A 26,006-nucleotide genomic window follows, 5' to 3' on the forward strand; every position below is an offset into this window, starting at 1 on the left:
TTTCCGTGGGGACAGGATCTAACATCGGTGGGCATGAAGGCCTACTCATCTGAGAGATACCTCTCCTGGTCCGTTGGACATGTGTCCAGTCGTCCAAAAAGTGACCAGGGGGATAAAAATAGGTCAGAGGAAAGGCTTTAATGAGTGAACCTGTGCTAGGGTATCTCCAATTACAAATGTAGTCAACGGTTTGAGGATCATTAAAGTTAATTAGAATACAATCCCCCTTTATGTTTTTTGCCAAATGACCCACCCATGGGGCCCTTCTTACTGTGAGTATTCTGCTGCTTTTAAACATTGGCAACGGTCTATTTCTGTTAAGCCAGTGTATCACCCTATTCCTGAGGGTTGTGGGAGACTCGGATTCATTTTCGCCCTGTTCTGGAACCCCTGCCAAAATAACAACATATGGAGCAGTTTCAGGTGGTAGATTGGGGATATTTGCCCTATTTGGAGACCTGAGTAATGGGGTCCTAGGAGCCTCTTTTGGGTAGGTAGTACTAGGGTGTCTAGGATTTCTATGGGCAGTAACCGAAATAGGCTCTTTGATAGCAGGTACTGATTGGCTTTGTTCAGAGACTGGAGGGTGAGTTTGGGGGGCCACCATATCTTTATCTACTCTAGTGTTAACCGGGGCATTCAGTGCCCCTGTTCTGAGACTATTATTTTGAATATTGGACAGGGACCCAAGGCTGCGTTCAATCCTGGAGAGCTGCTGTTCGATTTTGAGAATTCTATTCTCCACAGGCTGAAGCAGAAGTCTGATAGCCTCAACAATTTCATGTAAATTTGGTGGACCTGGGGACCCTCTCTTATCTGCTTCACTTGGCCCTCCCATAACATCCTGACACAATGGTGTGTTAGATAAGGAGCATGATTGAGGGATAGGGTTGTCCAGCGAAGCCGACTGGGAGGGCAGGTCAGAAACGACTTAACAAGCCTGAGGTAGCAGCAAAAAACTATGAAATTCTAAAGGAAGTTCTAGTAAATCATCAAAATGATGTGAAACAAAGGAAAGCACGTAAGCTTAAAAGGGATGAAGTTGATTATAATAATGGGAGGGTTTTTACATTCTCCAAAAAATATGATCATTTGATTGTAATAGACAAGAATAAAAAATCAGTGGAGATGCCTTCCACTAGTTCAAGCAATACATCACTAAGCACAATACCAACAAGTGGTAGTGATGTGGAGGGTGGACCAAGTGGTATAGAGAGACAACCAGGCCCTTTGGGAAACTCCTCCTTCCTACAGGAGGTGAATCGTATCAAAAGAGGGAACAGGGAGCAAGTCAAAAGAGTTGACAATACAAGAAAACAAGGAGGGGTAAAGGAAGGAGGAAGGGTAGAGGACAAAGTAGGAATGAAGACCCGCTCTTGGAACAAGAAGGATTGAGCAGTTCAGGAACTGGAGAGGTAGAGGTCATTAATCTTTCGGATCGAATACTGACAAATGAGATGATTACTCTATTGAAGAAAGGTTTGAGTTACTGCCCTTTTTATAAAGGAGACATTTGTGACACAAAGATAGACTTATTTCGGTTTGTTAGGAAACTAAAATTGAAAAAACACTTTGCTTTGAATCCTATGCCTAATAAAGATTGTATATCGCAGATTTGTGATCCAGCGTCTAATACATTAACGATTAGAGATATACAAGATACAGTGACTCTACTCTCTATAACTGAATTGGAAGATGATCCGGTTACTATTGGGAAAGTTTTGGAGGATTTGGATGTAAGACCAGATTTATCATTGACGAGTGGTTTGAAAGAGAAGTCAAGGTGGTCCCCAAACCTAATCAGTGGGAACAATGTGGAAATTTTTGATACCTTGGTTTCTAATGATCTTGAGAACGGAGTACGTAAATTGGGTCATTCTCTTAGACATCGGGGTGAGAACTTGACGACAAATGAACGTCAAGCACTTAAGATACTAGTAGAAGACCCTAAGTTAATTATCAGAAAGGCGGATAAGGGGGGTAACATTGTTATAATGAACAAAACGGATTATGATCATGAAGTTTACTCCCAACTGGATAAAGTGGAAAACTACCAAAAAGTTTCATACAATCCCATGTTCTCTCTGATCACTAGAATTAATGGATTGTTACAGGATTGGCATTATCAAGGCCTTTTGGATGAAGATGAATTGTTATATTTAAAAGTGAATCGTCCACGTTATCCTTGTCTATATACTCTGCCAAAGATTCATAAGGACCTCCCTTTTCCACCAGGGAGGCCCATTGTGGCAGGGATAGGTGGTCCAACAGAACGAATTTCACAGTATGTCGACATGTTTTTACAGCCGATGGTAGCGAATCTGCCATCATATATTAGGGACACGAAGCATATTCTAAACATATTAAGTGATATTACTTAGGAATCAGGAATGAAATTAGTGTCGTTGGATGTTGTATCACTTTATACTAGTATACCCAACGATCTAGGTCTGAAATCTATTGAATACTTCCTGATGAAAAAACCAGCTAGCCAATGGGGACATACTCAAATGTTATTAACAATGACGGATCTTATATTGTCAAATAATTATTTTCTTTTTAATGGGGAATGGTTTAGGCAAACCCAGGGAGTGGCTATGGGTTCAAGATTTTCGCCTGCTTTTGCGAACCTATTCATGGGCTGGATGGAAGAATCAGTAATTTGGGGCCCAGCAGGTATACATTGGAATGATGACATCTTGTATTGGGGACGATATATAGATGACTGTCTTTTAATATGGACAGGAACGGAAGAAAAACTAAGAGGATTTATTGACTACCTGAATAGCAATACTATGAATATCAAATTTACTTCTTGTGTTAGTTCTACTAATTTGGTATTTTTGGATGTGGAACTGTTTATAGACAATGATAAAATCTGTAGTAGGATGTATTGTAAGCCTACATCCTGCAACGCTATTTTACATGCGGGCAGTGCGCATCCCAAACATCAGATCAGGGCAATTCCTTATGGAGAAATGTTACGGGCACGGCGCAACTGTAGTGAGGACAACCAATTCAGGGAATGTATAAAGGATATGGAAAGGAGGTTTACCCAAAGGGGCTATGACAAAAGAGACCTAGAGGTGGCTACACAGAGGGCTCTCAAGATAAAACGCGCATCCACCTTAAAACCCAAAAAAATAAAAGACAAGTCAAATTGGATTAGAATGATTACGGATTTTAATCCAATAAGCTCAATTCTCTATAGGAGTATGCACAAGCACTGGCATATCCTGAAGGCGGATAGGACCCTACGGGAATTTCTGTCAGACAAACCACAAATCACATATAGAAGAGGGAGAACTTTGGGTACAATTCTGAGCCCAAGTTACCCAAGAGAGGCTGAGAAGGAACAGTGGCTTACCCAAATGAGTAAGGGTTTTTTTAAATGTGGCCATTGTGGGATGTGTAAACATGCGAAAGATAAAACTAAACAATTTCAGTACAATGGTAAACAAGTATATGATATAGTGACCAACATTAATTGCAGTACCAAATTTGTTGTATATGTAATTAATTGCATGTGTAAGAAAATATATGTGGGAAGCACAATAAGGGCTCTTAAAGACAGGATTGCTGAACATTGGAGAGCTGTAAAGAACAATGATCAAGGATATCCAATTGCTGAACATATACAGAATTGTACTTCGCAAGGTTTACATAAATCATTTCAATTTTGTGGTATTGAGCATGTTAAGAGGGAAGCGCGTGGAGGGAATAGAGAACTCGCACTGCGGAGGCATGAGGCAAGATGGATCATGCGCTTGAGGGCCGTGGAAGATGGTCTTAATTATGACCGTGAGTTACAGTATTTCCTAGGCGAATGAGAGATGAATGGATGGGTCAGTATGTGTAAAAGAAAAAAGAAAAATTGATAAGTATATGTAGTGTTGGCTTGTTGGAGTTGCGATGTTTCCTCGAGTTTGTAGCTATTTTCTAGCTGTATGCGTCATGTAGCTCTGAGTAAGTTCTACATGGGTACATTTGTTCATGGTACACTGTATGAGGAGATAGTAAAATGGAAATAGAGAAGTAAGATGCATATGTTTTACTTAATTAGTTGAGGAATGGGGAGTTGTCACACAATTTGTGACTGCAGGCAGGAGTAATTTGGGTTATTTTCCCTGGTGTTAAAAATTACCATATTTTTCTTTTTTTATTTGGAAGTTGCTATAACGACTAAAATCACTGATTCCTCAAATGAATAAGGTTGCCATATTAAGACGGGCATTACTGTTTAAACCTTATCTTGGTATGCGAATATGGTGTATATAGGTATCTAAATTGCAGGTATGGCGAGGTTATACTATAAAATAGGAATTGGGCACGACTATAATCGTGGGTTCTTTTATATATCCGGTGTCTAAATTGATACGCTCGATTTATTAGTTTGGTATCACGTTAGGTTTCATTTATATGATTGAAACCAATCCATAATGGCGCTCGAATATGGATGTCAAACCTATCGAAAATGGCGCTTTTCAATTTACGAAGGAGTCACCTCGTTTATTTTGGCTGGCGTAGATAACAGGTAGTGGGAAACGCGACGCGAGCAGACGCGAAGAGTGTTCCTGTATTCGGGAACATTGCCAGAATGAATAGTAAGTACTATGAGAGTGGTACAATATATTACGTTAGGTTTCATTTATATGATTGAAACCAATCCATAATGGCGCTCGAATATGGATGTCAAACCTATCCAAAATGGCGCTTTTCAAATTACGAAGGAGTCACCTCGTTTATTTTGCTGGCGTAGATAACAGGTAGTGGGAAACGCGACGCGAGCAGACGCGAAGAGTGTTCCTGTATTCGGGAACGTTGCCAGAGTGAATAGTAAGTACTATGAGAGTGGTACAATATATTATTGAGGGGTGGCTTGTAGTAGTGTTAATAATTAGGATTCTTACTAAGAATCTGATGATTATTATTATTTACAGGTCTCCGTACTTCAGAGACTTGGATGAATAATTCTGACTAAGGCTGCAAAAATTAATTTCGCTAATGGTCACGAAGAGTGTTCATAGAAAGAAGGTGAGACTATATTTCAGTCGTTTCTGTAGACTTGAGGACTGACTGACACAATATCTTTTAGTGCAATTTTTGAGAGCGTAATTTATATTGTAGGTGAATGTGGATGACTGAAATAGATCATTAGGAAGGAGCTACGGCCAAGATTGCTGTTAAAGTGCACGAAGGTATGTGTTTATTATTACTAAGTTCGGTTTATCCTCGCCATTCTTGCCTCTTGTGCTCCGCAGTGTGTTTTACTAGGTGTGTTTTTTGTACTTTTTGGTACTTAGGAGACAGTTACACAAGATTAAGGTACCGATTGGATTTATTTAGAGGCATGAATATAGGGTGTGGTTCACTGTTTGGAGAATGGTGCCATCACGAAAGTGCTTAGCGTTCACTGTTAAAATGGTGGAGGTTTATCTGGATTGGATATCCAATTGATGGGTCAAAGTGTTTAATATATCGATTAAATGTAAATATGTGATTATAATAGTAGTGTGAAGTCACACAGCATGTTTTTTCCTTTGCACTTGGAAGTAATGTGGGCTATTGGACTTGAAACAACTGTGTTTCTATACTCCAATGTATATTATTTATTGCTTCCAGCCCTGAGGAAGTCGCATGGGTTAATCCCTATCGACGAAACGCGTTGGGAGTGGAAGAATGTTATGAATAAAGAAGTTTGGAGATTCTAATGAAAATAAAAGAAGAAGAGAAGCCCACATTAATGTGTTTCTAGTTTTGTGACTGTAACAGGAGACGTGGATGGTTAATTTGCGAGTGCTTCAACAAGAGAAAATACGTGAATCAATCTTTGATTGTCGTTTTGAGGATTAGGGTGCCTATCCTCAAGTTGTAAGCACCGTACTGGATAATTGTGGATCAAAATTACTAATTGTGTGAAATTTTGCAGGTTGCGCGTTCTTTCCCTTGACACCCATTCTTTTGTTTTTGTACAGAAACGACTAAAGGCTTATTCGATGGGCCAAGATGGTTTGTTGTTTTGTGGGTGTTTTTTGTAATCTTGCCCTTCCCACCCTTAGAGGATGTACACCCAGGTTTAGTTTTAGGAATTGCCCCAGGATTTCTTGTACGCAGCTGTCTGGTGTCTTGCTCTGGAACAGAACTAGTAGAAGATGGTAACAATCGGGGAGAAGCCAGCAAAGAGTCAAGGGGCAAGGACTGTTCCTCCATGGAGTCAGTAGCAACTAATCCACTAAGTGGTAGGCCCTGGGTGGTAGCATCCACATCAGATCGATCGATAGAAACAAGGTCAAGATTGTGCTGGACAGGAGAACGAGCGTTGGCAAGGTAGCCCATAGAGGACCTCCTAGCCAAAGCAAGGTCCTGCGAAACACGACGTTCCAAGAGCATAATTTCATTATCAATGACACAATTGACCTTGGTGACAAATTGGTCCATTGTTCCCGAGAAATGTTCATTGGCCGCTCTGTTGTTACGAACTTTAGGTGGCATAGCGAAGAACAAAAGAACAGTTGACAGAGAGAGGCCAGGCGCCGCAATAGACAACAATAGCCAATGGGGAGGACTGGGTTAGAAACAATAATAATGCAGTCAGCCCGTTGAAAAGACAAAGAACACAGTACCTTAGGATGGATGGTAATGGTGTTGCAAATTCAAGGGGGGAAGCCCCGCCCCGTCAAATCCGGTCAGTGACGGGCAAGGACGGGCCCGCCGTTGGCCCGGGCTGCGCCCGGGCGCTGCCCGCGCGCGTCCCGCGCTGCGGGGGCGCCTGCCGGCCTTTAACCTGGCCTGGCACTCTCCAGTATCGTCACGAGCATGCGCAGGGGCTAGAGGTGCTGGGAATCGTAGTCCAGTTGGCCGTTCCCCTCACGGCAGCGTTGAAAACCAAGTGGTGTCTGAAGGTAAGAAGCCCTGTGCTGTGCCGTTCCCCTCACGGCTGTTCGGTGCTGTGGGCAGAAGAAAAGCGTCCCGCGCTGCGGGGGCGCCTGCCGGCCTTTAACCTGGCCTGGCGCTCTCCAGTATCGTCACCAGCATGCGCAGGGGCTAGAGGTGCTGGGAATCGTAGTCCAGTTGGCCGTTCCCCTCACGGCAGCGTTGAAAACCAAGTGGCGTCTGAAGGTAAGAAGCTCTGTGCTGTGCCGTTCCCCTCACGGCTGTTCGGTGCTGTGGGCAGAAGAAAAGCGTCCCGCGCTGCGGGGGCGCCTGCCGGCCTTTAACCTGGCCTGGCGCTCTCCAGTATCGTCACCAGCATGCGCAGGGGCTAGAGGTGCTGGGAATCGTAGTCCAGTTGGCCGTTCCCCTCACGGCAGCGTTGAAAACCAAGTGGCGTCTGAAGATAAGAAGCCCTGTGCTGTGCCGTTCCCCTCACGGCTGTTCGGTGCTGTGGGCAGAAGAAAAGCGTCCACTATACAAGTACTTCAAATTTCCCAGACTAACACATAGAGTTATGCCATGTGTTGCAGAGCACTGGTGACTATCCAGGAGCATACATTCTTTTAATTAAAAATCACATTGTTTTCAATTCTTTCCTTAAGCTCCTTTAGTGCCAATAATACTGTACGTTTTTTACTTGAACGCATTGCGCTCTTTACTCCCCTTGAAATCTGAGTACTAAAGGCCACATGTAGAACAATCAGGTTTTGTGACTCACAAATTATGATTTTTAGTGACTTGCAATTTGTGAGTCACAAAACCTGATGTACAACAGAGTTACAGACACTGTTTGCGATCCGCAAGGGACCAGCCTCTTTAATATTCATGAGGCAGGTCTCAATATGCGGCTCATTGGGAATGGTTGGCACCCACAGCGATGGTAGCCTGCTGGGGTCAGCAGACCACCATGTCTGTGACTGCTTTTTAAAAAAAGCAGTTTTAAAAGAAATGCAGCCCGTTTCCTTAAGGGAAAACAGGACACATTTCAAAAATAAAAATGAAAAGTTTTCTTTTCATTTTTTTACATTTGGCAGTGGTCCCAGGGACCACTACCTGCTCTGAAAAAATGTTTGGTTACACCAATTTGAAATTTATGGTAATCTGTGAATGTTTTGTGACCACATTCCCGGCCGCAAAGCATTCATACATTACAGTGCAGCTCGCTATTAGGAAGGGATGCCCTTCAGACACCCCTTCCTAAAAGTGACTCGTAACAGGTTTCCAACTCGCAAAATACCGTAGGTACATAGATAATCAATTTTACTGGTCGGACAGTTTGCAAACGGTAAAATGTGTCGTACATTTTGCCCTATGTGAATAACAGTGACTTTTTAGTTGAGGGCATGTTCATGCATGTTATATTTTCCTAAATTAATATGGCTTCTCTTGTGGCCTGTTCATCCTTACATGTTTAGTCGACCCCTGTAAATGTGACATTGAGTGGATACTAAACTTATGGAAATTTGTATCTGAATTTATTATTATTGGACTAAATATATATGTTCTTTCCAATCATTGCCCATGTTTATACAGAGCGCGCCTCCTGAAATAGCCACTATCACTCTTTAAATGGTGCCCAACACAGAAGTTTCATTTTCTTTTCTTCAGAAGAAAACCCCACAGTAGGTAGAAAGGAAAAATGATTGGAGCCAGGAGACCTGATGCCTGCCATGCTTCATGAAGACCTGCCCCATACCCTGCAGAGCTCATCTGCGTCCTGAAGAGGTGACCATTAGCAAGGAGGGTAGACAATGGTCAAGAGACCTGAATATGAAACAGGAGATTTGAACAGAGAAAGCGAATGAGGAGGCTCCAAATCAGAACCAATAGAAAAGTTCACAGGAAAAAGTGTCATCCAACAAAAATACCTGAAGCGTTAATGCCATGGGTCATCTTGATGCCCTGGCATCACCGCAGAAGGCCACACCATCAGCCATTGCTGTATGACTGGCACACCTGCATTACTTCCAACCCTCTAGGCAGTTTCCCGCTCTACTGCTCAATCACAATTCCAGCAGTGACGCTGACTAGACTGGAAAAGAAAACATGAACACAACCAGTTACTCACCTTAAACCTCCTGACCACACAATGCTTCGTAAAGGCTGTAAAAGCGTGTATGCCAGCACGATCGCCGTCAGACCTGTGTCCTGCTCATACATTCAAAAACATCCTCATGAACAGTTCTGCAGCTATTCCAGTCAGAAGTACCAACAACTCTTTGGATAAAGGTATCTCCCCAAAAGAACTCTAAATGTCTTACATAAACCCTCCAAAAAACAAACAGATCTTCAACCTAAGACACCTTCTAACTTTTGGCCAACTGTTTCTAAGCAAAAATATTGAAAGATCGTCATTCATCGATGACAATACCTTCTCTTAGGTTACCAACCAAATTCCGGTTGGCTGTGGGGCTCACCCAGCATTGCTTTCCACATTGGATGATTGTAATACTATAATAGATTCAAATGGAGTACCCACATGCCTATTACTTGAAGTTTCCCTTGCAGTTGGCTCTTTTCAGCATTGCAGACCTCTATGGAGAAATTGGAAAACATCTTCTTAAGAAACATAGGTTTTATAAGGCGAGCTAGGTTGGAACCTCTGCTTGTAATATCACATGCAAAGATATGCCAAGGCAGCTATTTGTTTGCCAGCTCTTTAATGGCAGCCTGGCACATTTCTTTCTGGATGTGGCTCAATTATGCAAAATATACGTGAACCTCATATTGTGGAGTGCTAGCAATAACAATGTCATGTTTATTTAGTGTAGCACAGTGTGTGGCAGGGCAATTACAGGCAGCAGTGTCACCAACTTAAAGGCACACATGTACTCTCAGGAGGGACAACAGTATTTCAAGAATTGTACTTGTGACTTGCTAGTCATACATCCCCAGGTTATTGTGTGGTAGCACACTAAGACTAGTTGTTTGACTCCTGTACAGAAAGGTAGCCTCAAACATTAATATTTTTCAGTGACTCAATGGGTAACCTGAAACTGCGCCTGTAGTCAACAACTGGGCAGGAGAGTTTTCTTTGGCTTGCACTTATATTTATTTCACAAGCAAATTGTTCTACTGAAGTAATCAGCAAATGACCAAAAGGGTTGTTGTCTTAAAGTAACTTGACAAAACCTCATCTAGTGTGCTTTGTATTGCAATCTTTAAAAGCTGTTTTTAAGTTGTCAGTGTAGTCAATCTACTTTTCAAAGATCCTCAGTAGCCTATGAACAATATCAAACCCACAAAAACATGTTTGGTCGTATTGTATCAAGTTTGTCCAATGTGTCTAAATTGCACAGTTTTCACTTCTTTTTTTTCAAATTGGTTATGAGGATAGCTCTGGTTCCTTCACTTGATGGAAGTGATACCCCCCCTCGGAAGGTCAGGTCTAGTTGCATCTCTGCAACACGAGTCACCTATTAGGAGCCAGAATCTAGCATGATGTGCCCTGGTCAGCCCCTGCGTGTACGCTAGACCTCCCTCTGTCATGCTACACTGCCAATGAGGGCTGTGGACCTGACGCCATGGACCAACCTGTACTGCATGGGAGAAGAGAATTCACCGCAGAAAACTCCCAGAGACATATTTGCAAGGCAGAACAATCCAGCCCAATTTCAACACCACCAGAAAATGTTATCCATCCAGAACCCAACAAAGACCTGGAAGCCAGGCAGCCAACCCTGCAGCATACTCACAATGAACAGAAATAGACAACAGAAAACCACTGACCAATAATAATGAGTACAGATCGTAGCATCAGAATCCCTGACCAACCCTCACTGCAACTACTAATGAGCAGAGGGAAGCACAATTAATGCCACAAGTCTGCTCACAAGGACAGGCACAAACACTGCACAGCCACACTCCACACAAACACAGTTCATGGCCCTCTCATCATAATCATGAGTGAGCCTAGAGCAGAGAGGAAGAGCATAGCCAGTCGCTTTACACATGACAGAGCACCATCCCACACCCACAGTAGCAAGACACCCAGGCACTGGCTGGAACTCCCACGCACAACATAGGGTGTGCTGCCAGCAACCAACTACCTCCATTCAGCCAATTTGCCTACCTGGCAACAGCAGCTTGGAGATGGCATATTTGGCTAGGTAAATTAAACACATACTTTCAAACACCAAAAGAAACAGATGGAAGTATGAAAAGCCTGGGAGAAGACACTACTCCTGGGAGGAGATATTTAAGCTGTCTGAAATTCTAACTAACACATGTGAGAAGATGATTACCACTCAGCGGAGGCAGCACTGGAAGCAAATGTTAGAGCCCAGCAAAATCCTGACTATGAACGCTTTAAACTTTGTCACACAACTCAGCACAAGAGTTAAACTATCAACGTATTTTATGTACAACTAAGAAAATCTGGAAAGTTTTTGCACAGAAGATCTTAGGGCGAAATAAGTCTGAGCACAGCAGACACCATAGTTGCAGTTCCACAGTGGGCAGAAGACTGAAGTTCTAAAAAGCAGGTCACTTGATGCTATACTGCATCTAGGGTGGTCCCATGAGTTGGCAGAGGGCATGCAGTCAGCCCTCACCAAGATCTCAAACAAAGAGGAACCTGGCATAATGTCAATGATCAAGACCAAAACTATCAATACCATGAGAGGCAGGCGCAGACCGAGAGGCGACATCAATTGCCTACAACATGCCCACACAGAGGAAAAAATGTTTGAGCCAAATAAAATTACACCCCTTCGCTAGGGTGTATTGAGAAGGAAAGAGTGGGCTGTACTACAGCCAGAAGAGGCCCCTTCTAGCCACCTGACTGGAAAATAAAGATCACAAATCTGGTCCAACACCATGGCAACCATCACAGAATATCAAGTAGAGGGAGAAGACAATCAAGAAATCTTGGTCATGCAATTTACTGATCAGCATCAAAGGAAAAACTCCAAGACAACCTGCACACTCCAGCTCTTAAGGCAGTAAGTACTGCCCTCACAAATACCTGAGCCTCATAAAACGTTATGTGCAATCAACAATTCTGACAGCTAGACCCCTGCCCTCTGCTGAAAAAGACAAAAACCTGACCATATGTGGGTGCACTAAACCATCCCTCTGCTAGGCACCTCCAGCACCCATGTATCACATGAAGCAGAAACCACGGGGGCAAAGTTACTGGTAAAAATGTTCCTGTTCCCCGACTATCTTCTATTACTTTAACTGTACTGAGCCCTTTACGATTAGACAATCTGAAACCTTTCCATCCACCACAGAGGCAATGGCCCTCTAATGAATCTTGTGGATTTTAATCACGTCTCTCTGCTCAACACACACAGCCTTTTCAAAATCCGCAATCTTAAGCAAAAGCAATAGCGACGTGCATCCCTATTAATACTCACACTCCTTTGCTGCTACTCTGTGACTCTTATCTAGAACGATACTCCATCAGCACAGCATCAATCCATCTTTTTCCAGAACCAAGAATTTGTGGACTCTTTGGACTTGGGCAAGGGATTATTCTTGTCACCCTAAAAGTCACTTCACTTGACAGAACCATAGCTCTGCTACTAAAGGTTTGTTGCAGCGCAAGCATGGTAAAATTGTTCCTGTACTCTTACTCTCCTCTATTACTCTAACCTTACTGGTCCCTTTACAATTAGACAATCTGCAACCTTTCCATTTACCACAGAGGCAATGGCCTTCTGAGGAATCTTTCTCTGCCGATAGTAGGGTTGGAAATTAGGATGACTGAAACACCACGTAAGCTGTCCAATGAGGACCATTAATTGACAGCTAACTCATAATTTTGAAATCAGGTTTAAGTGCACTACTCTTAGGACCATGCTATAGAAGCAAATAATTGTGATAGGAAGACCCAACCTCTTAACGACGTTAAGTCAGACTAGAATTATCCAGACCAAGAGTTCTGCTACATCTACAAAGAATAAAATAAGCAGAAGTTATAAGCTCGCTGATTCTCCCTACAAAATATTTAATTAATTGTAGAAATAGCACAGTTTCAATGAAAGAATCAACATGACTCAATAATAGACTCAGACATATATTAAATTAATTTGGATATTGTATTAAAGATTCAAAATTCATGTTGATAAGCAATCTCTAAGCATCTCAGTCAAGAATATCACAGCTTGCAATGTAATGCCTAACATTTAGGCCAAACTTCAGAAGATGGTTATAAATCAATTTGCAGAGTTACATAATCCAACTACCATCAGAGGCAGAAGGGTAGTTCATTTATCTAACAGCTTCAAAAATCCTAAAGAAAAAGGGAAAAAGGTTCACTTTTCAAGTCCATTATGGGCAAGTCCATTAGCATGAAACAAAAAGAGAATTAAGGAAATAAAATGGTTCAGCAAGGAAGGATTTCAGTGTATTAGCTACGGACTGTAGCATTCAGCAAAAGCAGCCCAAGAGCAAAAGTCAAAGAGCACGATTCTCAAAATCGTCGGCAAAAATCAAGTGGTGTCTGAAGGAAAATCAAAAAATATATGGTGTTGTCTCTCCTCTGGGGTTTCTTCTTTCACAAAGTCCCTGTTACAGTCCCAGTGATGCTGCATGGCACCACTGTTGTACAATTGTCATGTGATTCATTTCAAATTCGTCACTTAAGACATTTGTAACTATAGAATAGTTCCCCATGCTAGTCATAAGAGATGAGTAACTTGCAGTCCACAGAGGCCTAACAATATTGAAAAAGAATACATAGTCTCTGTCTATGAAAGCAACTGAAATGCTCGTACCCACAGGAAGACTTCACCATGTACGTAAAGAATCCTTTAAGAATGTCAATTGTTTTAGATGTACTGCACAAATAAAGCAACATTAAACAGCTGCAAAAGAACCATTGCATGAGGCAAAAGAATAAGTCAGCATTAGAGAAAAAGGACGTTTGAAAAGGCCTAACGTTTGCATATCAAATTTAAATGAAATAAACTCTAAATCTTTATCAAATATAATGTAATAAATTCCTTTCATATATGAAATAAAGTAAAACCATAACCAAATATTATCACATGGAAATCACTAACATTAAAAATAGCCTACTACCACACATTTTCACAACTTTTCATGAGTAAATAATTCTCATACAATAATAATCGGTTTTAACTTTTCACACTCTATAAGGTCTCCAGCATTATCAGTTAACATTTCAAGTTGATATCTGTTATTTTCAAAGTTTTGCACCAACTTTTCTATGTGATACATTATAATGAAAGGCAATAGAAACACTACCAATTTAATAATATCACATTATTTCATCAGTAAATGCCAATGATCAACATTTCCATAAGTACTTTCATTACTGCAACTCATTTATAGGTATTAGCATTGTTTTATGAACATATTTATATATTTCCACATCTCTCATTTAAAGCACCCTTTTACGGTGCTCCTACTACACTTGTCTCTGTTTCATATGTTACTGCGTCTACGGTGGGCAAGGTTCACTTTCAACTTTTTGTGTCTTCAATCAATAAATATGTTTTGTAGTATGATTTTTGAATTCTTGCGTCATCATTATTCATCATCACAGAAGGGACGGATACACTGATAAGGTGCCATATGGGGGAGTCATTGTGGCTCATAGCATTTGCTCACCATGTCCACATGGCAGGAGTTTAAGATATACTGAAAGAATTTGTGCACCTATTTAGTGGCGTAGGGTGCTTAAAGTCAAATCCAGCAAAGTGGCACATTGACAAATCTACCTGCACACAGCCATTTCACCCAAGATCAACAGTCAAACAATAAGTGAGAAAATTAGAGGTGTTGGACAAAATAGATAAGGTAGCAGGACCCACTCTTGATGCCCCCAAGGCTGGTCACACATAACTCTAAGCAAGCAGGCACCATATTCATTTGTGCGACTACCGTCAAGGCAATCCAAAGAGAGGCCCTGATGATCGATGACCTCCTACATGACCTACAGGACACATTGGTCCTCCAAGCTTGGTCTGAATGCTGAGTACCATCAGATACAAATCTTTCAGTACATTACGACATTCTTGACACACATTGGCCTATAACACAACAAGAGGTTAAACTTCAAAATCTCCTCCACTACCTAAGTCTTCCAAAACATGATCAACAAGGCCCTGTCAGGCCTACAGAAGTGCTAAATGTCAGTGATGACATCTTCATACAGTTAGTACGAGAACACAGCTCAAAACTTGAAGCAACCCTACCAAGAATGTAAGGCTGTGGTTTGAGCCTTCAGAAAATGTAATGCATCTTCCAGACAGATCAGGACAATGTTTTCTCCAGCAACTGAGTCAGTGTAAACCCCTAAAAGGCCACAGGCATTTGAGACACCAAAGCCCCGTGACACGACATGGAGGCGATGAGCATCCTGAGAATGGCCACATACTTTGAGAGGTTTTTTTACCCAGCCTTGCCATCCGCACAGAGCAGCTGGGACAGCTGACAAGACAAAACAAGCCATGGTGGTGATTTGAACCACACTAAGATGCATTAAAAAGTGTAGTAAAGAATTCCCTTCTGTACAACACTGCAATGAGGTACTGCAACTATGAGCCAAGAACTGAGGTGGTTGTCAACGCTAGCCCCACAGACCTTGTGGCGATACTACTACATTGCCAAAAGGATGGCACATGGACCCCAGAAACATTCACCAGTCGAGCACTCTTGATCACAGAGGCAACTGTATGCAGTATATCCTGTAGAGTTTCTTTCTGGAAGGTATGTTGTGCAGAGCAGACTTTGAACCAAAAAGAAGCCCAGCATTGTACACAACCATTATTGCAGTAGGAGCATTTAACACATGAGGTGCTGTACTCAGAACAACATTGTGCGGGGCACTTTTGAGACAAAAGTACAGAACCATGTGATGGGTAGGGGAATGGGAGCAGATAACTGGCATAAGACTAGAGAGCAAACTCTGCACATGGCATGGATTTCACCTAAATACAGTGCCCACATTTACACATCTGTGATATGTCTGTAATATTTCAGTGTGTGTAGATATAATAACCTACTTCACGAACCACCGCCCTCTCCACCATACACAGATGCCATAAAACATCTGCCTCAAGAGACAATTTAGATAATGCCTGAGATTATTCAGACTGGAAGCACTTTTCATGCTCTGCTATCCCAAGGGCACGCTTTAACAACCTCCCAATACTTCAAAGAAATGCTTTCTCTCCAGTGTGCATGTCAGGAAGAGAGGGGGCGGCGGCAAATATTTTCATTGCCAATACATATGTCAGGATTGTGGTGAACAGTGCTTAATTTGTGGCCGTGGTTTCCGGTGCTTAGCACCGTCACCTATTTAACAGGGCCAGGGCTTTTGAATTGTTCTCCCCTGTACTATGGGCCCAATAATTACTACAAATAAATGTACCTACCTGGTCTGTCCTCCTTCGGAAGCATGTCTGCCTGGTATGTTGGTAGAATGGCCCATCCAGGCCCAGGCATGATGACTGCACCACGTTAGTGATGTCAGTGGTGCACGCCTGCTAAGCATGTCACTCCTATTGGTTAATTACGTTAGAGGGCAGGGTGGGCGGACAGTTGCCGTGAGCTGAGGTCGAGGCATGCTGGGTCCTGGAAAGTTCAGGTCTGTCTCAGCCTCAGGACAAACAATGCGACGTCAAACGTTTTGATTTGCGGTAGGTATTGTAGTAGACTCTATTTATTATTATAACGCCCATGGGCTTGAGGGCTGGGGTTGCTCGAACACTGTTTACACAAAAATAAACACTGAGTTGGCTACCAATGATCTTATGTAAGAGGTGACAGCCCAATCTTCGGATCACGGCTTGCAATTCTGATTGGGGTAGCTCCCCTTTCATTCTTTCAACGCAGATGCCTTCAGTTTAGTAATAATAACAAATGCTATTCAGAGAGTTATGCAACTTGTAAACTATTTTATACAAGATATATTCTTATTCGCCAATGGAATAGTTTAGTTTTTCTCAGCTCTGGCTGCAGGTCATAGGTTCTTGTGACGTCACAAATCGTGTGAAGGAGATGGGACAAGATGATTGGGTAAAATCGTAGAAATATTATGAGTGTTCAATAAAAGGTGCAATGATCGGAGGAATTAAAAAGTGCGTAGCTTACCGTTTTACCAGCATCCACAACGCACTGAACTGAATCCAGCTAAAGCAGGACAAAAATGATTTGTGAATGCTAATCCTCGTGGCAGCATACAGGGAGCCAATCTCTGGGTAGGGGCAGCACTGCAGGAATGGTAGGCCAAGCTGAAACGTAGAGGTCTGCCCTGCCTCTTCAGAAGATTAGAGCATGACAAACAACAGGGAATGACTGGCTGTGACCAGCCAACATCACATGATTTAATTTAGACTACACATTGTACATGCTGCGTGGCATGCACCGCTGCGTGGTCTTCAGGGTAGGGCAGGTGTATCGATCATACAGACTGGCGTTGAAGCCTCGAGGCACTGGAACCGACTGTAACCTTGTGGTAACACCAACAGTGCACCCATTGTTCCTCAGAGACCGGCCTCAACGCACTATGTGCTCTGCGAGGCTCTGTCTGTGATGTGACACACACCCAGTGTTCTTCGCACAGCCCGGATCTGTAGCAGACACATTTACGGTGTTTACTAAACTTTTATAGCCAAAACAATCAATGTTCATGTTCCACAGTAAGCATCTCACGCTATTTTTGTTACTATCCTGAAAACTAGAATGGTGCCATCTGGGGATAGGATTATCATGCAAAAGTTTGAACTAACTGGGCCTCACATACATTCCCTCTCGTCTTTGCTTTTTTTTTTTTTTTTTTTAAACGTTACTTTTTAATCCTTAAATAATTTTTGCACAGCTTTTTAGAAAAAGGTAGTTTGGTGGGCTATTTTCTTTACAGTGTCATATTTGCTTACTTCATAAATAAAACATTGCCCAACATAATGTAACACAGATCCTGACTTAAGTTTGCATTTATTTTGTCAGTTCTTTTTGTCAGCCTGTATCGGAGTTCAAACCTACAAACAACTGCTGGAGTAAGACTCAGTCAGAGTCAACAGAGACATAGAGAGTAACTTGGGCATCCACTTCGAGTGCAACAGCACGAGGCCCTGGGTGTAGGTGGTTGACGAAGGCACCCTACGCAGTAGCACATGAGGCCCTGGATGTAGGTGGTTGACGAAGGCTCCCTACGCAGTAGCACATGAGGCCCTGGGTGTAGGTGGTTGACGAAGGCTCCCTACGCAGTAGCACATGAGGCCCTGGGTGTAGGTGGTTGACGAAGGCTCCCTACGCAGTAGCACATGAGGCCCTGGGTGTAGGTGGTTGACGAAGGCTCCCTACGCAGTAGCACATGAGGCCCTGGGTGTAGGTGGTTGACGAAGGCTCCCTACGCAGTAGCACATGAGGCCCTGGGTGTAGGTGGTTGACGAAGGCTCCCTACGCAGTAGCACATGAGGCCCTGGATGTAGGTGCTTGACGAAGGCATCCTACGCAGTAGCACATGAGGCCCTGGATGTAGGTGGTTGACGAAGGCTCCCTACGCAGTAGCACATGAGGCCCTGGATGTAGGTGGTTGACTGTTAGAAAGGATAGACGGACCGGGAGGGTCGGCCGGGGTCAGGAGGAGAGGTCTCCGGGGAGAGCCGTCTCCAGCGATCGTACAGATAAGTAACTTCCCCCCCACAGACAGATACCACACCCGGATAAGGTTCAGTGTTCTTTATAAGCACTTCTTAAGGTACGGTTGAATGGTACAAGGAGGTCTGGACTCAGGGGTCCCCTCGATTCAAGTCTCTCAAAGCAGGGTAAGGGGTAGCGGGACAGTCTGTCTACCAGTCAGGTAGTTTGGATGAGTTGATGATTAGCTCACAATCCTCGAGCTTAGTTGGTGCGGGCCGCGGCAGCGCCAGCAGGTCCCGGAACGATGGTCGATGTACGGTCCGCGGCAGCGCCAGCAGGTCCCGGTGAGGATGGTCGTTACAACGGGCCGTGGCGGCGCCAGCAGGTCCCGACGAGGATGGTCGTTACAACGGGCCGCGGCAGCGCCAGCAGGTCCCGACGAGGATGGATGTTGTAGAAGGCCGCGGCAGCGCCAGCAGGCAGGACGATGGTTCACAAGTGCGGGCTACGGCAGCGCCAGTAGTCCGTCAAGGCTGAGTTCTCTCGGTGTCTCTCGACTCCAGGATACAACTGCCTTCCTGCTCCGGAGTTGCCCCAGTTATAGGGCAGGCGCTCTTTGATGTCCGGACCCTCGCACTTGGAGGTCGGAGGGCCCGGGATGGAGGTGTCCAGACACCCAGCAGGGGGTGGAGCCAGCGCCCGGGGGAGCTGGGGGCAATCGGCACCTGGCGGGGGAAGAGCTCTTGACACTTCGTCCTCCCATTGACCTGCCAAGTGGTCCGCTCACCTCCTGGGTGGATGGTGGTGCCGGGATGTCGGGGCCGGTCAGGCCCGGGGTTAGGGTCGGGGCGAGGCCACGCGGCCTCGTGGTGCAGGGCCCAAGATGGCGGCTTGAACCGGCCGGGGAAGCCGGTGGGGCCGGGCCCCGTGATGAGTAGAGGTCCGAGGGCAGAAGATCCGTCGGGAGACGGGGTACGGGTGCTTTTCGTGGGTTATGCCTGGTGGGCCGGAGCTCGGGCCCTGTCGTGCGGGGAGGGAACAAGCCCTTCGTGTGGCCTGTCCAACATGCGTCCCCCCCAGCTGAAGACGGGGAGAGTCACCCATCTCCTTGGGGACTCTCCTCGTCGAGGCGGAAAAAGCGGGACAGGCCATCCGCGTTGGCGTGGTCTTGGCCTGGTCGGTGCTCCACAGTGAAGTCCATTCCCTGCAGGGAAATGGACCAGCGCAAGAGTTTTGGGTTCTCCCCCCGCATCTGCATCAGCCACTGCAGGGGTCGATGGTCGGTTTGTACCCGGAAGTGGGTACCGAAGAGATAGGGCCGGAGCTTTTTGAGGGCCCACACCACTGCGAAGGCCTCCCTCTCGATGGTGCTCCAGCGCTGTTCTCGGGCCAGGAGACGTCGACTGATGAAGGCCACCGGCTGGTCATGACCTTCGGGGTTTAACTGAGAAAGGACGGCTCCGATGCCGTGGTCGGAGGCGTCGGTCTGTACCATGAATTCCCGACTGTAATCGGGGGCCTGGAGCACAGGGGCGGTGCATAGAGCGGCCTTCAGCTTCTCGAAGGCCGCTTGACAATCGGGGGTCCAGTTAATCCGCTTCGGCTGGTTCTTGGACGTGAGACCCGTGAGGGGCCCCACGATGCTGCCGTAGTCTTTCACGAACCGCCGGTAGTAGCCGGTGATCCCCAAGAAGGCTCGGACCTCGGTCTGGGTGACGGGGGGCTGCCAGGACTGGATGGCAGCAATCTTAAGTTGTAGCGGGGCCACCAGCCCGCTTCCCACTTGGTGCCCAAGGTAGGTCACAGACCCTTGGCCAATTTGGCACTTGCCGGCCTTAATTGTGAGGCCGGCCCGCTGGAGGGCCTGTAGGACCTCTTGGAGGTGACGGAGGTGGTCGGGCCAGTGGTGGCTGTACACAGCGATATCGTCCAGGTAGGCAGCGCTGAACCCTTCGAGCCCCGCCAAGACCTGGTTCACGAGGCGTTGAAACGTGGCGGGGGCATTCTTCATGCCGAAGGGCATGACCTTGAATTGGTAGTGGCCATCGGGGGTAGAGAAGGCTGACCGTTCCTGAGCCCTGGGTGTGAGGCCGATCTGCCAGTAGCCCACTGTTAGGTCGAAGATACTGAGGTAGCGGGCGGCCCCCAGCTGGTCGATCAGCTCGTCTGCTCGGGGGATCGGATGAGCGTCGGTCCGGGTGACAGCGTTCAAGCCCCGGTAGTCGACGCAGAATCTCAGTTCAGGTGCGGTGCCGGGGGCAGCGGCTTTGGGGACCAATACAACCGGACTGGCCCAGGGACTGTCCGAGGGCTCGATGACCCCGATTGTGAGCATCTTGGCCACCTCCTCCTGTATGCAGGCCCGTACCCGATCTGGTACGCGGTAGGCCCGGTGTCGGACAGGGGGACTGTCCCCGGTGTCCACGTCGTGCAAACACCAAGGGGTGACCCCGGGGGTGAGGGAGAACAGGGTAGCGAACTGCAGCAGGAGGTTCCGGCAGCCCTGGCGTTGCTCCGAAGTGAGGGTGTCAGAGAGTCGGACCCCGTCCACGGAGCCGTCATTCTCCTGAGTCTTTAGAAGATCCGGGAGGGGTTCGGAGTCGTCCTCTGCCCCACTGTCCGTAGCCATCAGGAGGCTGAGTTCTGAGCGCACAAAGTGTGGTTTGAGTCGGTTGGTGTGGAGGACCCGAAGGGGGTTCCGGGAGGTCCCCAGGTCGATGAGGTAAGTGACGGGGCTTTTGCGCTCGACCACTTTGAAGGGCCCCGTCCACTTATCTTGCAAGGCACATGGTTCGGTGGGGGACATCACCCATACTTGTTGTCCAGGCTCGAACTCAACGGAGGAGGCATTGTGATCATACCACCTCTTCATGTCCTCCTGGCTGGCCTCGAGGTTCGCCTTGGCCATCTCTCTGAAGCGCCGGGTCTGATTGCGTAGGGCCAGGAGGTATTTGAAGACGTCTGGAGGGGTCTTTAGGGGGGCCATCTCCCAACCTTCTTTTACTAGGCTGAGGGGCCCTCGCACAGGGTGCCCGTACAGGAGTTCGAAAGGGCTAAAACCGAGGGACTTCTGGGGAACTTCGCGGTAGGCGAAGAGGAGGCACGGGAGTAGTACATCCCACTGGCGACGGAGGGGCTCTTCCAATCCCCCAATCATCCCCTTGAGGGTGCGGTTAAAACGCTCCACTAGTCCGTTCCCTTGGGGGTGATAGGGGGTCGTGAATCTGTAGGTGACCCCGCATTGTTGCCAGAGGGACTTCATGTATTTGGATATAAAGTTCGTGCCTCGGTCGCTGACGACTTCTCGGGGGAAGCCTACCCGGGAGAAGATCCCCATTAGGGCCCGGCCAACCACCGGAGCTGTCACGGTCCGTAGGGGCACCGCCTCGGGGTAGCGGGTATCATGGTCCACCAGTACTAAGATGAACCTGTGTCCTTGTGCCGTGCGGGGGTCCAGAGGCCCCACGATGTCTATCCCCACCCTCTCGAACGGGGTGGTGACCACAGGGAAGGGTTGCAGAGGGGCTTTCAGCTTCCGACCACTCTTCCCGCTGGCTTGGCATGTGGGGCAAGATCGGCAGTGGTTCAGGACGTCATTCCTCATCTTCGGCCAGAAAAAGTGGGTCACTAGGCGGCTGTACGTTTTATCTTGGCCCAGGTGTCCAGCCAGGGGGACATCGTGGGCCAGGTTGAGCAGAAAGTCTCTGAAGCGGAGAGGTACCACCAGTACTCGACCGGCCCCCAGCTCGGCGATTCTTTGCTCGCTGTATAGCAGGTCGTTATCCCAGTAGACCCAGTGAGTTCCGGTGGAGTCCCCTGCGTTCTGGGCGCTGGCTTGTTGGCGGAGTCCCTCGAGGGAGGGACAGGTCTTTTGTTCCTGGCGGAACTGTGCTTGGGTGGGCCCCCCTTCTTGACGCCACTGAGCCAGGTCAGGAAGGTCCTGGGGTTGCGCGTCCCCTTCGGCCGTCGGGTCTGGGAGGCTGGCCTCGTCGGTGTCTTCTACTGGGGCGACTGGGGGCGGAGGTGCTGGCCATTCTGGTTCTTCTGATCGAGGGACGGCACGGGCGGCCATGGACCGGGTGGTTATGCAGGCCCAGTCCGGGAGGCCCAGCATCCCCAGGTGCTCTCTTCTCTCAACGGTGGCCCACGGGGAACTCTCGAGGTCATTTCCCAGGAGGCAGTCCACGGGGGCATCGTCCCGGACCGTCACCTTCAACAGGCCGGAGACCCCTCCCCATTCGAATGGAACGCAGGCCATTTGACACATACTTTCAGAGTTGTCTGCCGAGCGGACGGGACAGAGAATGTTCGGCAGGATCTGCTCGGGCTTCACCAGGTGACAGCGGACGGCCGTCACACTGGCGCCTGTGTCACGCAAGGCCTCGGCTCGCTGTCCATTAATGGTCACCCACTGACCGTATTTCCTGGTGTTAGCGGGTAGGGGAGCCCGCGGGACCATGTCTCTTCCCCCTAAGCACGCCAGGACCATGGCGGCCGGTTCCCACTCTTGCTGGGCCGGCTCATACTCCTCTGGTTCCTCCAATGATCGCTCTTCCCCCAGGGCGGCGGCAGCTACCTGGCGGGGCTTGGGTGTTTGGTTCTGCGGGCAGCTCGGGTCATTGGCGTAGTGGCCGACTCGCTGGCATCGGTGGCACGTGACGTTGGCTCGGACCCCAGGACGCCACGGGGGGTTGCCCCGACCGGCCGGAGCCGGGGTGCTGGCCACGGGTGTTGCGGGCAAGGCGTCTCTCCCTCGCCCCTGGCCCCCTCCTCCTCCCCGAGGACGGTGCTGGCCTTGGTTGTTTCTGTTCTGTTCGTGTGGCCCCCTCCGGCCCACTCGGGTGCTTTCCCATCGGTCAGCTTCGGCGGCGAGCTGCCGGGGGTCAGTCAGCTTACTGTCGAGGAGGTGCTGCCTGAGCTCGACGAAGCAGTTGTTCGACAGGTGCTCCCATACCATCAGGTTAAAGAGTTGTTCGTAGGTGGTGACCTGGCTCCCCTTTATCCAACCCTCGAAGGCACGGCTGAAATAGTTCACGTATTCTACCCAAGTTGTACCTGGGATCCGGGTGCAATCTCTGAACCTCTGGCGGTACATCTCGGGTGTGAGGCCGTAGCGGGTGAGGAGGGCAGCCTTCATGTGGTCGTAGGACGACATTTGGTGATCTGGGAGCTGCAGTAGGGCATCGCGCCCCTCGTTGATAAACCTCCCCCAGAGTCCGGCTCCCCAATCACTCCGGTCGATCCGGTGGGAGGTCATGGCGATCTCGTAGGCTTTAAACCACTGTTGTATGTCGTCTTCTCGGACATACTCGCGGACAACATCCTTGGGGATGTGGACTTTTTTCTCGATTGGCCCCGGGGTGTGTGGTCGCTCAGGCACCCCCAGTTCTTTATTCTGTTTCTGAAGTTCTATTTCCGCCAATTTGCGCTCGTGCTCGAGCGTTATTTTTTTCTCCTCCAGCTCTCTCTGTCTCTGCTTCTCTTCTCGTTCATCTCGGAGCCGCATGTGCTCGAGGTTGAGTTTCTGTTCAGCTAACTTGAGTTCCCCATCCATCTTGAGTCGTGCCATTTCCACTCGTGCAATCTGGTTCTTTCTCTTTCTCGGATCTCCTCCTGCGAGAGGCCCGTTCCCCGCTCCTCGGGAGCCGTGGCGTTTCCCTCTGGTGTGATGCTTCTTTGGTCGGAGGGTCCGGCGACCCCAGTTTCTGCCCACGACTCTAGGGCGTGCTTTAGATCCTCTTTGGTACTCAGGCCGGTGGTAGCAATGCCAAGTTCTATGCAGAATTGTCTCAGTTCGCGGTGGTTGTATTCTTCTAATTTCTCCATTTGGAATTTCTCGGTGGAGTTGCTATCTTTGGCTGACATCGTGTTGTTGTCGTGGGGTGAGCTACTCTCTGTACGATTACGCGTTGATTCGGATCGCGCCGCTGGCCACCAATGTTAGAAAGGATAGACGGACCGGGAGGGTCGGCCGGGGTCAGGAGGAGAGGTCTCCGGGGAGAGCCGTCTCCAGCGATCGTACAGATAAGTAACTTCCCCCCCACAGACAGATACCACACCCGGATAAGGTTCAGTGTTCTTTATAAGCACTTCTTAAGGTACGGTTGAATGGTACAAGGAGGTCTGGACTCAGGGGTCCCCTCGATTCAAGTCTCTCAAAGCAGGGTAAGGGGTAGCGGGACAGTCTGTCTACCAGTCAGGTAGTTTGGATGAGTTGATGATTAGCTCACAATCCTCGAGCTTAGTTGGTGCGGGCCGCGGCAGCGCCAGCAGGTCCCGGAACGATGGTCGATGTACGGTCCGCGGCAGCGCCAGCAGGTCCCGGTGAGGATGGTCGTTACAACGGGCCGCGGCGGCGCCAGCAGGTCCCGACGAGGATGGTCGTTACAACGGGCCGCGGCAGCGCCAGCAGGTCCCGACGAGGATGGATGTTGTAGAAGGCCGCGGCAGCGCCAGCAGGCAGGACGATGGTTCACAAGAGCGGGCTACGGCAGCGCCAGTAGTCCGTCAAGGCTGAGTTCTCTCGGTGTCTCTCGACTCCAGGATACAACTGCCTTCCTGCTCCGGAGTTGCCCCAGTTATAGGGCAGGCGCTCTTTGATGTCCGGACCCTCGCACTTGGAGGTCGGAGGGCCCGGGATGGAGGTGTCCAGACACCCAGCAGGGGGTGGAGCCAGCGCCCGGGGGAGCTGGGGGCAATCGGCACCTGGCGGGGGAAGAGCTCTTGACACTTCGTCCTCCCATTGACCTGCCAAGTGGTCCGCTCACCTCCTGGGTGGATGGTGGTGCCGGGATGTCGGGGCCGGTCAGGCCCGGGGTTAGGGTCGGGGCGAGGCCACGCGGCCTCGTGGTGCAGGGCCCAAGATGGCGGCTTGAACCGGCCGGGGAAGCCGGTGGGGCTGGGCCCCGTGATGAGTAGAGGTCCGAGGGCAGAAGATCCGTCGGGAGACGGGGTACGGGTGCTTTTCGTGGGTTATGCCTGGTGGGCCGGAGCTCGGGCCCTGTCGTGCGGGGAGGGAACAAGCCCTTCGTGTGGCCTGTCCAACATTGACGAAGGCATCCTACGCAGTAGCACATGAGGACCTGGGTGTAGGTGGTTGACGAAGGCTCCCTACGCAGTAGCACATGAGGCCCTGGGTGTAGGTGGTTGACGAAGGCTCCCTACGCAGTAGCACATGAGGCCCTGGGTGTAGGTGGTTGACGAAGGCACCCTACGCAGTAGCACATGAGGCCCTGGATGTAGGTGGTTGACGAAGGCTCCCTACGCAGTAGCACATGAGGCCCTGGGTGTAGGTGGTTGACGAAGGCTCCCTACGCAGTAGCACATGAGGCCCTGGGTGTAGGTGGTTGACGAAGGCACCCTACGCAGATAGTGCCCCAGAAGCTGTGACACCACCAGACCAATGGCAAGGCAAAGACCTCATGGTCTGACAGCGCATTTCTTCTCTTATGGTTGGGCTCCCTAAGTTTAAGAAGATCCCAAGAGCCTTGGACAAATGCCCCCTTCAAATGTTT

Source organism: Triturus cristatus, chromosome 7 (genome assembly GCF_964204655.1).
Source record: "Triturus cristatus chromosome 7, aTriCri1.1, whole genome shotgun sequence".
Classification (NCBI taxonomy): domain Eukaryota; kingdom Metazoa; phylum Chordata; class Amphibia; order Caudata; family Salamandridae; genus Triturus; species Triturus cristatus.